The 22821-nt window shown below is 38.7% G+C and overlaps 1 protein-coding gene across 1 annotated transcript in view; it reads left to right on the top strand.

The window, feature by feature from the left end:
* The first annotated feature begins 9497 nt into the window (after positions 1-9497).
* The window catches only part of LOC136853543 (exosome complex component MTR3-like), a 54337-nt gene continuing 41013 nt past the window's right edge, over positions 9498-22821 (top strand). Inside the window, exon 1 of the mRNA XM_067129256.1 lies at positions 9498-9736. The gene's annotated coding sequence lies outside the window, so the exon portion shown is untranslated. The remainder of the gene's footprint in view (positions 9737-22821) is intronic.

Here is a 22821-nt window from a genome sequence, read left to right on the forward strand (position 1 = left end):
GAGTCAGGCTCGCTGACAGACTGACAACACGGAGTGGCGACGAGATGCAGCCATGCAGCTGGGGCGGTGGCCGTGGCGGGCTTGAAGGGAATGATTTTGACAGATCCCTGGGTGATGATGACGACGATCGTGGATGTTAGAACTTGAACTGACAGACACGCCCGATCTTGCTTTGTTGATGCAAGGATAGGTCAAAGTTCCGTTCTCTCTCTCTGATATTTGTAATTAAAGCGAGTTAGTACGGAGTCAATATTGTTATTATAGTTATAAAAAACCCAGCATACTTCCTTATGATTTCAATCAAGTAGACGACACATTTAAGAATACAGTTTAAAAGATTAAAAATAAACAAATCATAAAGGCTTTCTTGCTATCAACAATCCATGAGACATTTGGTTCGATGAAAACTTACATTAAGCCAAGGTTTGTTACACAAAAAATACAAACATTTTTCACTTCGACTAGAGTAATAGAAGTGCTTGTCTAGGATCTGGTTAAGTCGACCTAGAACACTGTCACGGTAACATGTGTAATTAAACTAGCCTTTTCAATAACGGACAAGCTCGCTTTTACTTCATATGATGTGGCATAAGACGAATGATGTTGATATTTCAAAACTGGAGTCGCCATTGCAATTATGAGCCACAAAATAGGTTAAAAGTATGACATGTTGACACATAAAGGATTTGTTTCAAGTAAAAAATGCGCCGAAGTTTCTTCGGCACAGTCTAGTTTTCTGTACAGAGTATAACGCTGTATGAAACTTCCAGCCACGGCCCATGAAACCTTTTAGCCGCGGCACATGAAACTTTCAGCCACGGCCAGGTGGTGGCCTATGTTGGTACCTATAGCGGTGTCACACGTGCGATTATGGCTAAATTTAACCTTAAATAAATTAAAAACAACTGAAGCTATAGGGCTGCAATTTGGTATGTTTGATGATTGGAGGGTGGATGATCAACGCACCAATTTGCAACCCTCTAGCCTCGGTAGTTTTCAAGATCTGAGGGCGGACAGAAAAAGCGCGGACGGACGGACTGGCAAATAGCCATCTCAATAGTTTTCTTTTACAGAATACTAAAAACCACAGCTATTTTAACTTAGAATAAAAAAAAATAGGAGTTGTTTTCTACGTTTTGTTGAGAAACCAAGTAAACTACTCAAACGGAAGTGTGGTTCTAAATCAAGGATAAAGCCATAAAGATTATTTATATGCTGTTGGTATAAAATGATCACATTTTTCCAGAGCGAAAAGACAATAATAATTATGATACTGATCTTTATTGCAATTAATAATAGTATAATATTCATTTCCGTCCTTTCTGCTGTTGCTCATGATTTATCTATTAATAATGTTCATTATATCAGTACCAAGTAAACTACCATACAGTCGTTTCACATCGGATGCGATGCTATGGTAGCTATAATGCGGCACGTGGCTTTCAATTGCTGCCGGGCGAGCGATTTTTGTGGACATAGCTCGCCTCGCGCATGCACACTTAGGTCTCACAGTAGATGTTCCCGCCTCATGGTTAAATATACTGCAAGGGTTATATTAATGTGGGGGTATAAAGTTACCTAAGCAAATTTACTCGAAGTAAAATTTTGATTGTATAAATTAACTTTATATATGGCGGTATAGATGAACAGATAAACAATAGATACATGAATTGTTCGCACACATTCATCGGTTTCAGTGTGAACGCATGCATAGAGTTTAGCCAGCATAGCATAGCGAGCTTAGTATCGCAGCCGGTGTGAAATGGCCTCAACCCATATTACCCCTAAAACTCACATAATTTAGTATACTTACGTAAAAAATTAAGTAGGAACAAGTCTGATAAAACTTATAAGCGCTTAACTCTTCAGAGAAAAGCACCTCAAATATAATACAGAATTGACGTAAACCCGAAAAGTACGGAACCGGGGCAACGATCACTAGCCATGTTTCTTTGATCGAATTTTCGGTATATATAAAATTATTATGTTAACTTCAGCTAAAATTGAATAGTCATTCTTAATTTTAGGAATGATGTTTAAGAGGTCTTAATTAGCTATTTGATTTTGATATTGAAACAGAAGTGCTTGAACAATTAGAATTTAAAAGGCAAGGAGAAAAACCAGTCACAAAAGCAAAGGCGGTTTAGTTCTGTCTGATATGAGTCCCAGGGCGTGTCCTCTGTGCCAGGTAAGCTCTGATTCCTAGCCACAGTCCACAGGCAAAAGGCTGATCAATCTTTTCCTCAAACACCAATTGTGCCTTGTCGACGTTGAAAGAGAATAATAATATGGTGGTCAGTCGGCTAAAATGGATTGTAACCATAGAGCGTCAATAACACGGAGTGGCGATCTCCCTCCCGAGTCATATTGAAAGTTCCGATCTAGCTCATAGTACTTATACTGTAGAGATGACGCACTATAGCGTCTTTGCTCTTTTTCTCTTGTTTATTTGTTATCGGAATATGCTGTTTTTTGTGGGTAAATTAACCAGCACTGTAAAATATATTTCGAAGTATTTCTATTTTTACTGTAGTACTACAAAGCGTTTTTAGTAACGATCAAGATCGTTCTTACTTATACCGTGTGGCATGTACAATATGAATGAGGCTCTAATGCCAAAATTAAATATCCATTACATTTATGTGCCACGATAAAATGCTGAATATATAAGACGTTAAAGAGAGAAAGCGGATCTGCTGCTAAGACGACATATATACCTAGCTAGCACAAAATTAAGGATAAATAAATTCTATTAAGCTTTGTTTACCTTTCAAATGTTATCCCATTTTCTGTCGAAGAATTTTTTCCCATTTTGGCAATTATAGGCCCAAGCCGTGCATCGCCAATGCGATCAGGATAGAAAAAAAGATCACAATCACTCTAAGCCCCTGTTCAATTTGAGAGGTTAAAAGACTCAAGATTGCTGCAAGGCTCTCCAGCACCGTCCTGGTGGAAGACCACCGAACTACGTAGTACTGGTATGCAGATAAAACCTCCAGATATTATTTACACACTATGCTCTTCACGCTGTCTTGCCACCAATAGACACCGAAAGGTGCTCATGTTGTTAAGATGGAACAATCGTTTGCTGCCATATGTAGGTCATTTTGTTCCTTCAGTGGGCAGCTGGATTTAGCCATGTAATATGATTGATACTGCCGATGCCGCATTCTTTTCTTTTCTTTTTTTACCTATTCCAACGTTGCAGTTATAGTACACAACTGCTAGCTTTCCGTAAATTTAGCCACGGAATGCAGTAGCTTATGTGCTATAGGCCTAGCCTTATGAAAGCAATGAAATTATATTTTGTTTAAAAAAAATTCTTTAAGAAAATACTTCTCTCTAAGAGGGAACCAACATTGGTTCCTAAACTGAAGCCAGAGGACACATTCGTCACCTTTCAACCAAAGACTGTCGCATACGTTCGCGTAGGCCGAAATGGCGTGGGATAGACGAATCATTCGTCACAGTAAACTTTTTCCTTCGGGTGAGGCAATAAGAAGACATAAGGAATACTACCAATTTCATTAAAATGACTGTCAACTCAACGTTTTATGTGTAAAGTGTGAAGTGCTGTGATGCCACCCTACTGAAAAAGTGCACCAAAATGAGCCTAATCATTTGCTACCGTGAACAACGTGTTTTTCATAATTCAAGAAAGTGACGTATACATTTAACCAACAAGTGCGTTTGATGCTGTCCACTGAGTAAGTATGCTTATTAATTCAAACTTAATCTTGTCATAGATTTAGCCTTAAAATGGCTGCAGCTTACAAGCTATATGCCTAGCCTATTTTTAACTCTGATAACTACTGCTTCACAACGAGGTCAATAAGGGAAAACACGCTCTTAGAATGTTACTATTACAGCTACCGGCACTAGTCAACCATATTTGTGCTGTGTTGATTTCACTTACATTACCATGAGGTGACAAGTTGACAACAAGAGTACATTTTGGCTCTGTAATGCGAAATTTGATTAGGCCTATAACAATTAGGGACTCGTATTGGTGACTGGTTTTGAGTAAGCTGGTTTGTCTCAGCAGGGTTCTTTGCTTAAAGGCGCCTGGGTCACAAAATGGTAAAGATACAGGAAATTTGATGTGAACCTCTAGGCTTGTCAACCCACAGAGAAGTTGTGATTCTCTGGAAACGAGTAAGTGTTCCTTGGGTAACATTCAAACTGATAAGCATGTTTACGGAACAGTTCGCATAAGGCTTATTGAGTTAAATTATTATCACAGACAAACAATGACGCGATTCCTGTTTCTAATAATAACTGGTCTTACTTGTTACAGTCTTCACATCTAGTGATGACAGTCTGACGCCGATGTTCAGTGGTCATTCTTGGAAAGTCTCATTAAGGAATGATAAATGCACAGCTAAAAAAGTTAAGTATACCTTAGTTTAACCAGACCACTGAGCTGATTAACAGCTCTCCTAGGGCTGGCCCGAAGGATTAGATTTATTTTACGTGGCTAAGAACCAACTGGTTAGCTAGCAACGGGACTTACAGCTTGTTGTGGAATCCGAACCACATTATAACGAGAAATTAATTTCTATCACCAGAAGTACATTCCTCTAGTTCTTCATTGGCCGGTCGGAGAATCGAACGCGGGATCAGCAAAGTGCTAGCTGTTAACGATACTAACCCATCTAATGAGGAACCTAATGCACAGCGAAAGAAAGCAGCGTAGGAGTGAAGGATGAAATAAACCAGTCTGTAACAACTGCCTTTAGTATAAGCAAACTAACATATGTGTCTTACTATATTTTCAATAAAAACATTATATAGTACATATCCTTTACGTTTCTCACTTCTGTTGCATTTAGACACGTCGAAACACCACCAGTTCTGTCTCCTGTGAACATCGCTCTCGGTAGGTTGTTAAAATTATCTCCATTGTTCTTTGTTCTGCAACAGAGCACAAAGCCTCTTGCACAGATGAGAGTTGTTCCCAGACTAGTATGTTAATTATGGCCTCCTGGTACTAAGGCGGGTCCGAGCAAAACTCAGCCACAATGAATGCAGTTTTAGTGACCCAGTAAAGTTGGTTATGTTCTTTCGGGATGCCATAGTTGTCTGCGCGAAGACGTGGCGCGGAAAACCTTATGCAATGTCGGCTCTTGGAACCCAGATGAGACAGTTCTCCCTTTTTGGTAAATCAGGAGTCCATGCAACATCAAATTTTAGTTATTTGATTTAATATCTGTTTCATTTGGTGACGTAACTGTCCCTACCATGCCCGTCTTGAGTTTGAACAGTAAGACACTTTTTCGTTAAGTACGATACTCATTTTGCAACACCTAATTTTACTGACTAGTACGATAACTAATTATTCGGTGCTGTACCGCCCTGCATCACTGTACCTTAGAGACCTGTATAACTGTCATAATGCTTTTGGTACCTAAGCTCTCTACAAAAAACAAGCTTTAGCAATGGACAGTATCCTTGTATCACCAATCTTTACGAGGCCAGCCCGACAAATATATCCTTTCGTTCAAGACGCAATCGTGCAATACTGGAACCTAGCGACTTGCCTTGGTAAACACCAGGCTGACCTTCTGGTCAGCTTGATTGCTCACCTAGAACTTAAAGGAGGCTTCTTTGTGTCCTTCGCCAAATATAACACCACTTACTATTCAAATGGGAGTCCACGTCGTAAGATCTCGGCAGGGAAACTTTGCTTCTATTTTCTTCCTCTGATGTTTTGTAAGCTATGTCTCTGTGAAAGAACTTTTTGTCTGTCCAGTAACGTGTTCCAAGCACGAACAATTGGAGTTTCTTGAGAATTTTGGACTATTATTATAAGTAATAATGACATGAATTTATCTACCTCTCTGTACGAGTAAGATTATTCAACAATACGTTTTTTACAAATATGCAAGAAACGCCTACGATCTGAGATTCGCATGGCCCTTTTTCTCAAAATTTTTTGCCTGGCCATGAGGTTATTCCAGACTGACAGGTTCTTGCAAACACCTTTATAGTTTCGTCGCTGTAGTTTTAGTTCTCTGTAAAAGAAGGCTATTTGGACAGCTTCTTCTATCCGTCCGCCCTCAGATCTTAAAAACTACTGAGGCTAGAGGACTGCAAATTGGTATGTTGATCATCCACCCTCCAATCATCAAACATGCTTGCAGCCCTGGCCTTAGTTATCTTATTTACGATTAAAGTTAGCCATCATCGTACTTCTGACAGCGCTATAGGCACCAACAACATAGGCCACCACCTGACTGTGGCTGAGTTTCTCATGGGCCACGGCTAAGAATTTAATGGACCGTGGCTGAGGCCACCACCGGACAGAAAACTCGATTGCGCCGAAAAAACTTGGGCGCATTTTTTACTTGTTTCCTTGGAAAGCCAAAGTAGAGGGCCATATCTCTCATAGGCCTCAAGGAAGAAGAGAAAGCGGAGAAAGTAAATACATGTAATGAGGCGTGATCCTGGAGGAAGCATCAATCCTCCTATTAAGAGAAATTATGATAATTCAGTGAATTTATCTTCAGGATAGAACTTGCTTCTGGGTGTTCTTGCAGCATGTCTCTCTCTCTCTCTCTCTCTCTCTCTCTCTCTCTCTCTCTCTCTCTCTCTCTCAGTTCCTCGTTGGAAGTGTCGGTAAAGTTGTCGGCTAGCACTCGCTAGGCCCGAGTTCGAGTCTCCGGCCGGCTAATGAAGAATTAAAGGAACTTATTCCTGGTGACAGAAATTAATTTCTCGCTATAATGCGGTTCGGATTCCACAATAAGCTGTAGGTCCCGTTGCTAGGTAACCAATTGGTTCTTAGCCACGTAAAATAAGTCTAATCCTTCGGGCCAGACCTAGGAGAGCTGTTAATCAGCTCAGTGGTCTGGTTAAACTAAGGTATACTTAACTTAACTCTCTCTCCCTCTCTCTGTGCATGCGTGCGTGTTCGCGTGTGTGTGTGTGTGCGTTTGTGTATAACAGCAAAAGATGATCTCAGCAATAATCAGCATTATATTTTTCCGAAATCATAGAGGTGAAGTATTGGAAGCAAAGAAATATTTTGAGCAAACTAAGCGATTTCAAGAGAAGCAAGAAAAATATGGCATTAGCACGATATTATTACACGATTTGGAAAATGGTAGATTTACAATAAGCCTTTTTTTTCATTACCTTTCTTCCTTCATTTCCCAATTGAAAAGGTCGATTCCGTTGTCTTGGTATCCAGATTCTTATATAGGAATATCTCTCGTCTTGGGATCGATATTCTTCCTAATTGCCTCCAGATTCTGTCATTCCGGTTCCAAGAAATCAACGTATTGCATGATTTTTTTTTTCTTCTTTCTAAATTGTTGGATTACGAGTGTTTTCCATTTCGCTTTTGAGTGTGTGTGTGTGTGTGTGTGTGTGTGTGGTGGGAGGGGAGGGCGGCGGGGTGAGAGCATGTGGATGTGGGCGTGTGTGTTTGGACCATTGCTGTATCAGGACTATGATCTTAAAACTAATTGCTGGTTTTCCTTTGCGAGTCTTGGTGTTGTGTGTTAAGAAAGTACGCCAAGGACACAAACAGGAACAGTTATAATGTATATGTGTATATATCTAAAATCCTAAATAGACGTAAATTTAAATACGCATTGAAGGTCGTTTTAGGGAATAATTTAAGTGATCGATTCAAGATGCACGATTACAGGTACCGCTAATTTCTTCGTAATGAATCGGAAATTAAATCTATATTTTGATTATCCATCAAAATCTTACCATTCCATTCGACAAATCCAAAAATTTAATAGCTAATACGATTCTTTACTTATTGCACAACACTTTGAAAGTTTGGTGTCTTCACACAAATTATGAAACAAAGCTTTGACATTTAATTCGAAAATCAAAGAGAGAGAGAGAGAGAGAGAGAGAGAGAGAGAGAGAGAGAGAGAGAGAGAGAGAGAATAAAACAACTATTCTTAAGAATAGAAAGCACTAGAAATTTCCCGTGACAGCCAGCAAGAAGAGCACCCATGAGATAGCGGTTAAGTGCACAGTTTTAACTGAACCACACAAACTCCTTCTGGAGACAATTAGCCTGAGGTCTAACTGCATTGTTGATATAAATGGACCACGTAGGTGCTGCCTTCTCTGCTTGGAGGAGGAAGAGCTTAGTGTGAAGGAAATATTAGATTAATTTTAAATGAGTACCTCAGACATCTGTTGGGATACAGTATTTAGATATTTCGTTGCTGGCCTACTTGTCAGTAAACTCCACGCCTTTAGCTTGTTTATAGAGTGATTAAAGAGAGATTTTAAAAAGCTTCCTTGTAAAACGGTAGATGTGTATTTACGTACAGTTCTGTTGACTGTGTATCATTATTATTAATAAGTGTTAAGATCAATCAACTCATTCTTTAAAATTGTCAGCATCACGAAGCATTTTGGTCCACTGAAATATTTTGACAACTTCTTGAAACACTGAGTTATCCTGAAAATGTCCAGGTACAATGAATTGCTTTGACTTGTCAGCCCACCAGTTAAGTCCAGCAACTTTGTATCTGACCAGTCGTTGGGTGGGTGACCACATATGAATGGAGCCATCTATGGGGACTACCAGAATCAATGCTAACGAAAGAGGGGGGCTTTTTCATTTAATTCTCGTCTAAATTCAGAGTTTGTGGTGATAAATGTATCCCAAAAGCTTGAGAAAATCTAGAAGGTTAAAGGTTACAATGGGGATTTTATATATATATATATATATATATATATATATATATATATATATATATATATTGTATGTATATGTATTTAACATTTTCCTTATAATTATAATTTATGTAATGCAACCTCTTGTAAATGGCTTGTACTGGCCATCATCTGTTAATATAAACTTGGAACACAGTTATTGTTCCATAGTTTGTCAACACGACCTTTCGTACCGTTACATACAAATGAAGTGAAATGACTCGTGTTGTTTATGGGAGTCGTGAATGAAAGATTACTGGAGCCAGTAATTAAAGACTTTCGATGTTTGTGGCAGATTTTCGCTACTGCTGAACAACTTTTTCAAAGAATTTTAGACTTTCGTCTATTTTGGTTAATATTTATAGCCTAGGTGTAAAAAAAAGGTAAAATATCATGTTTTCTTTGTTTTACTAATGATTTTGTTCTGCATTTTCAGAACGTCGCTTCCTCGCCCTCACGGCCAAGGAAGGAAAACAGAAAAAAAAAAGGGAAGTTTGAATCCCGCCAAAATGTTGTAACGTCTCGGCGGCAAGAGCGAAATGGCGTATGCAAATTAGTTTTTAAAAATGTGGAGCAGACAGGAGGATAAGGTAACACTTCACTCATCACTTAAAGTTCACTTTTACTCCTAAGTTTATGTAACTGGACCCCGGGGAAGGCGCTTAAAGAGACTTGACTACTGCCAGATGTTTTGACAAGAAAGTGGCCTCTGGCAGCGGTCGCCGTCGTGACATGCACATCCAGCAACAGGCGCATTTCTTCCTTATTTTGTTTTTACCTTTTCTTGACGGCGCTCATGTCATCTCACTTTTTCTGATGTCGGATGATCGTCAGTTTTTATAATTTGGTTTCTGTGAAGTACGACCTCGATTTTTTCCTTTTTTTCCCATCTAACTCCGTACGCTGAAAGACCGTACTCTCGCGCTTGCCCAGTTCCTGAGAAAAGAGAAGTAGAAGAAGCGTTTGCTTGTGAATAGCTGTAGGCATAGGTAAACAATCGGCTGGAGAATGTGGGAACTGACCACGCCTAACCCTACAAAAAGTCGTAAGTGATATTTATTGTTTAATGCTATGTTTGCGAGCAGTCAATTTTTAGCGGTAAACGATAACGGTACATTTTATACTTTAGTGACTTTCCTTCAAGACTGCGGCTGTTCCAAAACGTCAAAACTTCCTTAAGTGGGTGTGTATCGGAATGCTGGTGCTAGGCTAATCTTGTTGCTGAATAAACAGTATTTTAAGCTTTTAGTACGGTGTTCACTTTGACGCGTACCTTTTTGAATGCACCTGAATTTTAGCTAACGATTAGCGGAAAGGAAAAAGGGAAATGAGCAAAAAATGTGTATAAACTTTGCGTGTATCTTGCAGATATAATGTACAAGTCCTGCATTTCTTTAGATCTTCACAGTTATACAATTAGGTATGAGTTTTGAAACGTAAGTAGGCCAAACAGTTTAATGATATTTAGCTGTTATAGCTAACGGGCCGATGACAAATATTTTGTATCGTACACTTTTCCATTTAAGCATTTTGTCTTTTTGGCACATTTTTTTTCGAAGCCGGAAGAGCTGAGCAAGTTAGGCGTAATTCGGATGACGTAATCTTTGCTGCTTCTTTGCCTTTTTTTGTTTTTGTTTTGACTTTCCAATCACTTATGTAACGTTTAGGTACTTTTACTTCAAGGGACTTGAACGCCTCCACAGATACCGATCCATCATTTCATTGGCGATATTTATGCTCTTTATTCATTATCGGTTTATCTTGTATATTGTCTATATATTTGTTTGTTTACTTGGTCATTTATTCATTCATTGACTCATTTACCTTGTTTATCCATTTATCTGATTGTCATTCATAGTGTATTTTTTATTTTTATATTTACTGATATATATGTACAAAAGGTTACCGAGATCTAACGACAATCTCATGATTCCAAAACCAGCGAAATTCAGAATCCCAGACCTCCTTAATCCCTTTGCCACGACCAGAGGCGAACCCCGTTAATTCTGGAAACGGGCTTCAAAAATCCGTCAGTCATTTGCATCAGCAGTGTCCAGCCACTCCAATAAAACTGGAAAAGGCTATCGTGTCATTTAAGTACTTTAAGCAGAGGAACTATATAAGTTCTAAATTAATGAAAGTCTGAAAATTATTGTTCACTTGGGACATAAAATTTCCGCTACTGTACAGGTAAACTGGGAACATATTTCTTATTCATTTATCTTAACATTTCAAAAATCAGTATACACAACAACTAGGGTTTTTTTATAAGACCTATTATGGCAAGGTCTCGTAACAGTGAAAGAAGAGAATTAATCCATGAGGGGTTTAAGTACATATATTTACTTTGACTAGTCTTTCCAGTCTTATTTGCATTACCTACGTCCGTCGTCAAGATTTTAGGATTATCCCTAATGTGTACTCGTACACTTCACCACCATTTTGACTGTCCCGTTTCACAGAGAATTCAAAGTCAGAAACTTCTAGTTCCTCATTAATAGAAACACTGACACCAACACCACAAGGAAGACCACAAAGACTTCCAATCAGTTACATCCTGTGTAACTCACAGTTTGGACATTTTTACTCAAGCACTCCTCTGCCTATGTTTAAAGATAGGTAAATTGTGCCTCAGTTACTCATAGTTCAGACATGTTCAACTCAATCACTCCGGTCCTATCTTGGTTAAAAATCGACAAATTGTACCAAAGACTTATTTTTGTATTTAGTTTCTACTCGAACCCTTTTATGCGAATGGCAGTAAAACTGATCCTTGGAAGCTCTTTCAAAGGGAGAGGATAAAGAAAGGGTTTCGACTTTCAAAGAACTGAGAGAATCGATCGTCCCGTAAAATAAGGATAGCTACACAAATCCGAGGGGGGGGGGGCGTTAACTGGGACATATTGATTGATTGATAGTAAATTATTTGGCGTTACATTGCTAGAGTTATTGATGCCATAGCAGGGAAGGAATGTCAAATTTTTGCGGTGGAGAGAATAACACAGCTGAATCTTGGGCGAACGGAAGGAGCATTATTTGATTGCTACTTCTCATTTTTTTTTATTAGAGCCATTCTTTTTATTTTCCTTATTAGATATTTTTAGCCAGCCGTTATATTAAAAGAGCTGAATTTTACGTAAACTTACGTAGTTGTAATATTGGGATGGTCATCATTATCAACACGGATTTTCATATTTACGTAAAAAATTCATGTGTTTGGTGTGCCTAGATGCATACGTACAAGCAGAATATGACATAAAAACAGGATCTGTATCGTTCTACGAGTGAGTAGGGGGTGTATGCGTTTTTGAGAGAGAGAGAGAGAGAAAGAGAGAGAGAGAGAGAGAGAGAGAGAGAGAGAGAGAGAGAGAGAGAGAGAGAGAGTTCGTGGAAGCATTCAAAACAAACAGACAAAGGTAGAGTCTAGAGTGAGCGAAATAGGCGCAGGAGTAGCAATTCCTTTCATATTCCTTTTCGAAGCGGCCGGTTCTCACGGCATTTTTCATAAGCAGTGGCATTAGGTAACGTTATAGCGTTGGGCAAGAGCCGCCCAGCGCGCGCGTGAACACTCCCGAAGCCAACGCCATGTTAAAAAGTGACCCCCGGCAGGCGTTTTCCTTCTTCTTCTTCTTCTTCTTTTTACTTATGCAACCTCCTCCTTTCTTCCTTTCTTTCCTTGCACTTTTAGGAAGAAACGTATTTAAGTGTGTCTTTTTGCTGGGTGTGATGTAACGCGCGCATATATTTGTCTCGGCGGGCCACTTATTGGTCCATAAAAATACGGAAGAGGAAGTGAATGCTTGCGTGTGATTTGAGCCGGGGCCGTTTCGAGGCATTTTGGATATGCGTTCATAATCTTTTTATATTGTTATCAGAGCTGAAGCTCTTACTTGGAGTTCGATTATAATAATAATAATAATAATAATAATAATAATAATAATAATAATAATAATAATAATAATAATAATTATTATTATTATTATTATTATTATTATTATTATTATTATTATTATTATTATTATTATTATTATTGCCAATATCAACCGGGATATTTTTATAATTAGAACTAACAAATTAAGAAATAAAAGGTACCGGGTTATAACAAAGACATACATACATATATATATATATATATATATATATATATATATATATATATATATATATATATATATATATATATATATATATATACTGTATATATATTCATGTATATATACATACAAATATACATCTATAAATATACTATATATATATATATATATATATATATATATATATATATATATATATATATGTGTGTGTGTGTGTGTGTGTGTGTGTGTGTGTATGTGTACGTGAGTTTGTGCTCGCTCGTACGCTGGTATGTGCGGATACAGTCTTACTTTCATATCCTTTCTATAGCTGTTTGTCACAGCAACGTAGCCATTGCCATAGAAGCACTAGCATTAGCAGTGACATCAGCCACGATAATTAACTTCCCGTTCCCTTTGTATCGGCTCGACTCTCTCCAAACACAGCTACCGCCACTTACCCTCCGAAGTTTACCTGGGAAATGAAAAAGCGATCAGTAATAGCTCCACACCTTCTCCTCCAGTCACGTAGTTGCTAGCTTTCATTCTGTGTGAGTGTGTGTGTGTGTGTGTGTGTGTGTATACGGGCATTGAGTGCGTTGACATACACATACACACGCTCATCCTTAGAATCAAGTATATACTTTTTCTGGGTTATGTAGCTGTGTGTGTGTGTGTGTATGTGTGTTTGTGTGTATACGGGCATTGAGTGCGTTGACATACACACGCTCATCCTTAGAATCAAGTATATACTTTTTCTGGGTGATGTAGCTTGTTTGAAAGCTTTGCCTTGTCGAGCTGATATATAATACGACTTTAAAACTCACTGCAAAAATGATATTAGCGCGCCAAGAATGATTTATTTTATAATTTTATTCACTGAAAATTAATATCATGGTTCACTCACTGACTGACGGTATCATTCGTCCATCAGTCATCTAATCCAAAATGAGAATCATCATGAAACCACCAATGAACAACCCATAGATTCAGATTAAGAACAACAATATCTCACAAATAAAGGATAGCCATAAAAAAATAAGTTGAGTTATAACAGTTTTCACTGGCTAACATGTAATAAAAATTCTTAGTTTTGATTTTTAAAGACTGATTCTTTATTATAGTTAGTAATCACAGGTCATTCACCCTCTAGTCAAAAACAGCAATTATTTACATTTTATGTGTTATGATACATATGACAAACCACTCACACTGTATGACAGTACACTACCAGACACATGATCACAGAAGTGAAAGATGACAGATCATCTGTCTTGTGTTAAGGAGAGAGAGAGAGATCTGGAATGGCTCGCGTCTGCATAGGAAATCCAATGAAAAAGACATTGTCTATCTAGTGTGAATGAGAGAGAGAGAGAGAGAGAGAGAGAGAGAGAGAGAGAGAGAGAGAGAGAGAGAGAGAGAGAGAGAGCTGAAATAGCTAGAACCTGCACAGAAAATCGAATGGAAAAGGCACGAATAATAATAAGTAAAGAGAGAGAGAGAGAGAGAGAGAGAGAGAGAGAGAGAGAGAGAGAGAGAGAGAGAGAGAGAGAGAGAGCTGGAATGGCTCGCGCCTGTATAGGAAATCGAGTGAAAAGACATTGTTTGTCTTGTTTAAAGGAGAGAGAGAGAGAGAGAGTTGCCATAGCTAGAACCTGCGCAGGAAATCCAATGAAAAGGCTACGAGTAATGAGTGAGTAAGCAAGTAAGTAGTAAGTGAGAGAGAGAGAGAGAGAGAGAGAGAGAGAGAGAGAGAGAGAGCTGAAACAGCCAGAACCTCCACTGAAAATCCAATGAAAAGGCTTGAGTAATAAAAAGCAAAAGAGAGAGAGAGAGAGAGAGAGAGAGAGAGAGAGAGAGAGAGAGAGAGAGAGAGAGAGAGAGAGAGAGAGAGAGCTGAAACAGCTAGAACCTCCACTGAAAATCCAATGAAAAGGCTTGAGTAATAAAAAGCGAGAGAGAGAGAGAGAGAGAGAGTGTGTTGAAAAGCCTTGCATCTGCAAAGGTAACCCAGACAGGCAGAATGGCGAGAACCCATCCCATGTGTACCTACCTGCTCGAACGAACGCACCTGTTATAAATGGTGGGGAAAAAACTCGCAGAAAGAGGAAGTACGCCAGACTGGGATGAGTAGAAGATAGACTGGGTAACTATCGAGGTTTTGGAAGGATCATTCCACCGCAGCGACTGAAAAATAGGATCTCTCTCTCTCTCTCTCTCTCTCTCTCTCTCTCTCTCTCTCTCTCTCTCTCTCTCTCTTCTCTATTACATTTCGAGATGTTATTTAACAGCTTTCAGTTGCTTGAGGAGTTATTTTTTTTTTTATTGCAGGCACAAATTTTATTTATTTAGTACTTTTTTGGCCATAAAGACGTCGGGTTTCATTTTCCAGAATAGTGAATTATTAGGAATGCTTTCTTCTGGAGCATATTTTAATCATCCTAAAGTAATGAGTTTCTTCGAGACTACATTCATGCGCTCTCATTTCCAAACTTATTACGTTCATCTAATTGAGTTTGTGCCTTAGTTGCCCATCGTACCTAGCCATCATTAGTTTTATCACTGACTGATAACTGGGTGTAAGCAAAGCTCTAAATCTCTAACGATGTTTGACAATTCTTATCAGCAGACAACACAACACGAATGTTCCAATTTATTATTGTTGTTGCTGTTGTTTTAAAAATTTCGTTGATAAGGCGGACATCCAGTGAAGTATGTGAGATTCCCCTGATATTTCTAGATAATGATTCGTGAGTATTTGTCATCCTAAATTTGGCGTCGCGCCGTCGAAGGTAAACGGTGGGTTACCTAAATGTAAAATGAGACACAGAATTAATGTGAGTTGGATTATGCGCGGTCGCAATTTCGATGCAAAATTGCCCGAAGCTTGCCCAGATAAGGCTTTATAAAATAAACGTTGCATATGAGTTCATGAGAGCAAATACAGGCACACTCATGAAATTATACACTGATAGCAGTCAGGGATACTTCCAGGTATTTTCACGAGACATCCCGATTCATTTCGAAGCTCTTTGTCTTAAAGGCCGCCACTAACGTTCAGTTATACCTGCACAGTTATGCCTGCACAGTCGGCCTGTGCAGGCAAAACTGATACCACTAACGTTCAGTTATACCTGCGCAGTTATGCCTGTGCAGGCAAAACTGAACGTTAGTGGGTTCAGTTTTGCCTGCACAAGCCGACTGTGCAGGTATAACTGAACGTTAGTGGCGGCCTTAAGAATGGATTCAGGTAATATGCTTTGTTGTTTTATTCTGTTCATTTCCTGTCCGTCGGCTGCTTAACTATTAACTGAAATAAGAGGAAAGAAAACTTGCGTTCTTTAAAATGGAAAATAATATACTGGTCACACAGCAAATTGCCTTCGACGAGAGGTAATAGCCCTGGAGGAGATTGAGAAACTGCCTCCGAAGGAATTGGAAAGTAGCCTGAAAGAATATGAAGACATGACTTCGGAAAAGACGGGGAAATTACCTGAAGATTGACGAAGTACTTTGGAATATCGAAAAGATGAGATTGCAAAAGTCTGAAAAAAACTCTCGAGCATGTAAGTTCATCTCCAAAATATTTGGAAAACTTTCTAAAAATTAGAAAAAGGATTTCGTAAGAGCTTTAGCGTTACGTCACATTACAATGGTAACACTGAAAGCAGTAAAAAATGCCTTCGAAAGCTATTTAAAAGATTAATTCTAGTATTGCAAAATGAAGAGCATGGTCTGCTACTCATGATCAGACTGACATATGCAATCAGTCTGAGCTGGAAGTAACTGGGGGAATGAAAATAGCACGCGGCGTTTAAGTGCTCGGTAAATGCTTGAATGTCTTCGTAAATGGGTTAACGATCTGTCATAAGTGAGGAAATGGTCAGTGGCAGAAGCTATAACAAGTAATTACGAGGGAGATTGGTACGAGTGAGTCATAGAGTCAGTGGGTCCTGGAAGGGGGTACAGTGACTTTTCGTGAATCAGTAACCACATCTTGAAGTATTGTTTCGTCCTGTATTGCAGCTGTACGATAACGTACATAGTGAATCAATAGCCCCATTTTGTTAGAGTTTAAATTTGGCGTAAATTGCGTTGCCACCAAGCAACAGTGGACTAACTTTTCCTCAGGATCCCTATCATCACAGTTATCGATTAACTTAGAAACAACTACCATTAAACGAAGGCGATAAGAAAACAACAGGTGTACAACAACAACCCAATCACGTTGGTTTGTCGGAGAAATCATCAGAGGGAAGTAGTGACTAATCAGTGCATAAGCGGATATCAGGAACAGCAGGTTTGCGATTTGATCTTCTCAACAACGCGAAAAATTCGCTCTTCAAAATTATCTTTTGTATTTTATTAAAGACAAAATCACATCTATAAACAGACTACCTTAGACATTTCTTTATTGGTAAAGGACTGAAAAGTAGCAAAAAGGCTCCAAGAACAGAGACGGTCAGTGGAAAACACAGAATAAGTAGATGATAATGAAGAAGAAGAATACGACAACGAGGTGAGGGAATAGTTGCAGAGAGAGAGAGAGAGAGAGAGAGAGAGAGAGAGAGAGAGAGAGAGAGAGAGACGGACCCTAAGGGCGTCTCCATGCCGCCGTAGGGTCTCTGCTGTCATTACCACTTTCACTAAATGACCCGGTAACCAGGTATTAGAAGTATACCTGAGACCCCCGAAGCCTCGCAAATACCAGGAAGGACGTTCAAAGGGGAGAGGAAGGAAGGAGGCGGACCAACTCAGAGAGAGAGAGAGAGAGAGAGAGAGAGAGAGAGAGAGAGAGAGAGAGAGAGAGAGAGAGAGAGAGAGAGAGAGAGAGAGAGAGAGAGAGAGAAGTGGGGTGGAAGAGAAAAAATGACTAGAAAACGAATGAAAACAGACACATTGACTTAGAAACAAATTAGACTTATACCAAACACACACATATGAACAAGCACATAGAAAAGAGAGAGAGAGAGAGAGAGAGAGAGAGAGAGAGAGAGAGAGAGAGAGAGAGTAAAAGTTTCTATAAAACGAATGAAAACGGTACTGATTGAAAAACAAAGTAGACTGCTACAAACGGACAGAAGCGCAAGCACACAGGAGAGAGAAGAGAGAGAGAGAGAGAGAGAGAGAGAGAGAGAGAGAGAGAGAGAGAGAGAGAGAGAGAGAGCACAAACAAGTATGAAAACCCCCTTATTGTAGAAGCGAAAATTCAAAGCAACAAACTGCGGGTACTCTGATAAACCTCCTCGTGTTATTTCCATCTGAAATACTTTACAGTATCGAGAATCCCCTTTTATTTTGATATCCGCCCATCACAAGGATCGTTTATCATCGAGCTAAGCGAAACGTTAAGTGTGAAGAGATATGGGAAGACGTGGGGCCTTATCTGTGCGTTCGAAATCGGTCAGTGACTCTGGTTTCGTCTTTATGAAAGCAGTCATGGACTTAGTTCAGTTTGTGACTGAAGCTAAGTAAATGAGTAACCTTCAGATGTTTCGAACAGAATGGTTCGATTAAATCTAAGCCTTCATTAGGTTCAATTTTCGACAGGTGGGAAGGGCGACAATACATTTCATTATGGACATTTCTCGGATTCCTTTCGAACGACTAGATGTAGTTAGGATTTTGTTCCAATGAAGAGTTTCTTACAGGAAAGCCTTTTTGGGAATTTTACGTATATATGATATGTAAGTGTATGAAATGGCAGATGATGGAATAATTCCACCGTATATTTTTAGATGCAAACTGTATAGTTCTTTAAGAAAAGTATTTCTTAAGTTTATTTTATGTTTATATATATATATATATATATATATATATATATATATATATATATATATATATATATATATATACATATATATACATATATGTATATATGAGTATTATAAATATATATATATATATATTTTGATATGTTTATATATATATATATATATATATATGTATATATTTTGATATGTTTAATATATATATATATATATATATATATATATATATATATATATATATATATATATATATATATATATATATATATATATGTGTGTGTGTGTGTATAGACCGCTCAAGCAATTATGCGTGTATAAGCAAAATATACTCCCTAATAAGCAAAAAGAAATGTTTTCCTAGAAGTCAAGGTAAAGTACGTTTGGTGAAAGCTGTAAAAAAATGAGATCTTATTTGAAAGTGCAAGGGCTCTTATCCTTTTCTAGGCCAGGCCAAGAGGAGACAAAGAAAGCAGAAAGAAGAAGAAAGAAAGAAAGGTTAGACCTAACCAGGAAGGAAGCGGGAGGCTGCCTCCTAAAGAAAGAGTTTACAAGAGTCTGATGATTTTCACAAAGGCAGGAGGAAAACACCAGAGCTTTCTTGGAGAGAGAGAGAGAGAGAGAGAGAGAGAAAGAGTTTTCTCTAAAACGAATGAAAACAGACGTACTGATTGAAAAACAAAGTAGACTGCTACCAAACACACAAGCATAAGGACACAGGAGAGAGAGAGAGAGAGAGAGAGAGAGAGAGAGAGAGAGAGAGAGAGAGAGAGAGAGAGAGTGTAAAAGAGCTCTAAAACGAATGAAACGGACATACTTATTGAAAAACAAAGTAGACTGCTATCAAACACAATCATAAGGGCACAGGAGAGAGAGAGAGAGAGAGAGAGAGAGAGAGAGAGAGAGAGAGAGAGAGAGAGAGAGAGAGAGAGAGAGAGAGAGAGAGAGAAGGGGCGGGCGGGGAAGCCACCTTGCAGTGGAGAGAAAGCAGGATCACTGATCAAAAGAATAGCTTCGATACAGCCCTATCAAAGAGCTAGACAATAGAGAAAGTACCCCGAGTTAAGGTCTAATAGATACCAAAAATCGTGAGAGTAATAATCCAAAAAGGAACAAATAAGTATGCAAAGCTTTAATATCGAAGACAAGAAACAATACGCCCAATTGTTACATACTTTCAGCAAACTGATTCATTAGATCCCTCCAAAGAAAGTTAGAGGCAACTTTGACCCCTGAAATACCAATAGAAGTAAAATAGTAAAATTTCTATTAGATTTTCATCAACTACAGATAAGGGGCCGGCCGGAAGAGAAGACAGAGAAACTCTTTATTGAAAGCACTGAATCTGACTTATTAAAGGGTCCTTATTCAGATAAGCTCCGAAGACCCGAGTTAATGGATGCGATTAATAGCAGAGGACTTGAACGCGAAAAGCAAAGCGTAGATAGTAAAGAATAGATAATAGCGTAGGTAGAAGGAGAAGGACGCTGATGTGGTCATTGTGAGTAAAATTTGTGTATGTGAGAGAGAGAGAGAGAGAGAGAGAGAGAGAGAGAGAGAGAGAGAGAGAGAGAGAGAGAGAGAGAGAGAGACTATAACAGAAGGGCTCCTTTAGTCGAGTGAAACTGAAGTCTTGTTTTTAGTAGAGATAAAAAGTGAAAAAATAGGAAACCATTAAAAAACTCTAAAGAAAGCAGGATAAAAACGGCGTGTAGAGAGAGAGAGAGAGAGAGAGAGAGAGAGAGAGAGAGAGAGAGAGAGAGAGAGTGGGGAAGGTTACAGCCAGGCTGATACACTATGACAGAATTCTTTCGTAAGACGAGAGAAACTCAAGCCTTACTTTCGTTGGGGAAAAAAAATTCAATGAAATTTAGGAAAATATAAAAAAAAAACATCCAGAGGGGACGAAGAGATAAAGATAAAAACGCCACGCACGAGAGAGAGAGAGAGAGAGAGAGAGAGAGAGAGAGAGAGAGAGAGAGAGAGAGAGAGAGAGAGAGAGCTATGACCAATGTTGCTCCCTTGCGAGGCAGGGAAGTCTATGGTATGCGCTCCTTTCCTCCTTCTTTTTTTTTTTTTTTTTGAGTTATAACCCCTTTGTCCTTCCCTGTCCCTAATCCCTGGATTTATTTCCTGTCTACTCTCTGTCCTTTCTCCCCTTGTCCTTATATTCCTTAGCCTTTTGTTGTGCGTCTGTCTACAAAAACATGTTGCTGTATCTTGAATCTAAAGCATTTTTTCTTTCGAAACTTCATTTGTGCACACCTTTCATATATGTGTTCATTTTTCGCTTGTTTTATTTGATTTTTTAAAAATAAGATAATAATATACTTTCAACTACTTAGCCAAATACTTTTGTACTTTATTTGCAGATGTAACATAAGTTTCTTTAATTAAGCGTTTGTTTAAGTAAGACTGCATAGTGGCATCTTCTCTAGTTACCTTTTATCAAAAATTTGCAGTGACCAGTCTTAAAACTGCCCATAATGAACAAATGCCTTCAGTTTAAGAGAATCTGAAATTATGGATATTTCAGAAAATTTGCGATGCAGAAATATTTGGCGCAAAATGTACCTATTCACAGTTTTTGTGATTTTCTTGTTTTAATGAAAGACCAAAAACAAAAATACAAAAAAAAAAAAGAATTTCCCAAACAACAAGTAAAAGGTAATGCCTTATCAACAGGAGAACCGTGTAGGCGACTTAAATTGATAATAGAAACCTCTCGTATATGAGAAAATGTGTATTTTTTTATGAGAATGAAGCGTTTGTTGTTCTGTTAGGGTTTAGTTGTCTGTAAAAGAAAACTATTGTGCCGGCTTTGTCTGTCCGTCCGCACTTTTTCTGTCCAACCCCAGATCTTAAAAACTACTGAGGCTAGAGGGCTGCAAATTGGTATGTTGATCATCCACCCTCCAATCATCAAACATACCGAATTGCAGCCCTCTAGCCTCAGTAGTTATTTTATTCAAGGTTAAAGTTAGCCATAATCGCGCTTCTGGCAACGATATAGGATAAGCCACCACCAGGCCGTGGTTAAAGTTTCATGGGCCACAGCTCATACCGAGACCACCAAAAAATAGATCTATCTTCGGAGGCTTTGATTATGCGATGTCGCGGCTGTACAGAAAACTCGATTGAGCCACCGAAGAAACTTCGGCGCATTTTTTCCTTGTTTGTTTAAGCCACCACCTGTACATTCACACTCGCCGAATACGAAATTATGAAACCGAACATTAAATTGATAATAAAAAAAGAAACCTGACGAACCTCCTGAACCATATTGTCTGCTAAAACAGTTGTCGGGAAAGTCGGGTAGCTTTTTCCGATGGCTCCTCTTAACGAACCTCCTCCGAGTCATTACTTCTGGATTCCACCGTGTGTAATTTGAGCGAGAGATCTTCCGCGTGAATACAGACCTTGGTAATGCTTCTTAAATTACGGCTAACAACCATATATGTGCCACTTACAGCCTCTTTTCACATTCTGGGAGTGTTTCCCTTTGCATTGGATACACTTCTGCGGTCGCTGGCTGACCAAAACACGCCATGAGAACCGCGGGACCGATCCCCATAACTCCCCTTAATTCATACCTTGACGAGACACGCACCAGTAGACACCAAGCGATTATCGAATTATCAGAATCACTGTCATGAAAATGAAATCGGAGGCCTTCTTCTTCTTCGTCTTCTTCTTCTTCTTCCTCCCAATATCCAGAGGAACTGACGGTCGATTGAACGGCCGGCGGAGTGAAGTGAAAACAGATGTACGTGTTATGTTTTCGATTATTGGCTTCTTTAAAAACGGAATGATGGAGATATTCGTTTTCCTTTTAACGTCTGAAGACAGAAAATTAACTGAATGAGACTCGCCTTTGTTTTACTTACTGACTTCCCTTAATTCTCACTGGATTTCTTCAACATAAACCAGAGTTTTTCCTCTTATGCTTTGTCTGTGGCTGAAAAAAGTTTCCTCAGCAGTGGCACCTGTTCGTTAGTTTCGTTTAAGCTACAATACTTAAAATGATAATACTTCCAGCGCAGTTAATTTGCCAGCGTGAAAACCGAACGCCAGCGACATCTGCCGAGAAATGAGCAAAGAAGTTTTATAGCCAGTAATAGAGCACTGGGTGCTCGCATGAAGATACAACAGTATAATAGCCGTTCATTACCGCATTTCATTATCGCCAACCAAAACTATAAAAAAAAAAAAGTCCAGGAAGCTACTCTCTCTCCGTCTCTTAGTCTTTCACAACACACACACACATACAAGCGCATGCATTTTACATG

The sequence above is a fragment of the Macrobrachium rosenbergii genome, chromosome 27, assembly GCF_040412425.1.
Source record: "Macrobrachium rosenbergii isolate ZJJX-2024 chromosome 27, ASM4041242v1, whole genome shotgun sequence".
NCBI classification, from domain to species: domain Eukaryota; kingdom Metazoa; phylum Arthropoda; class Malacostraca; order Decapoda; family Palaemonidae; genus Macrobrachium; species Macrobrachium rosenbergii.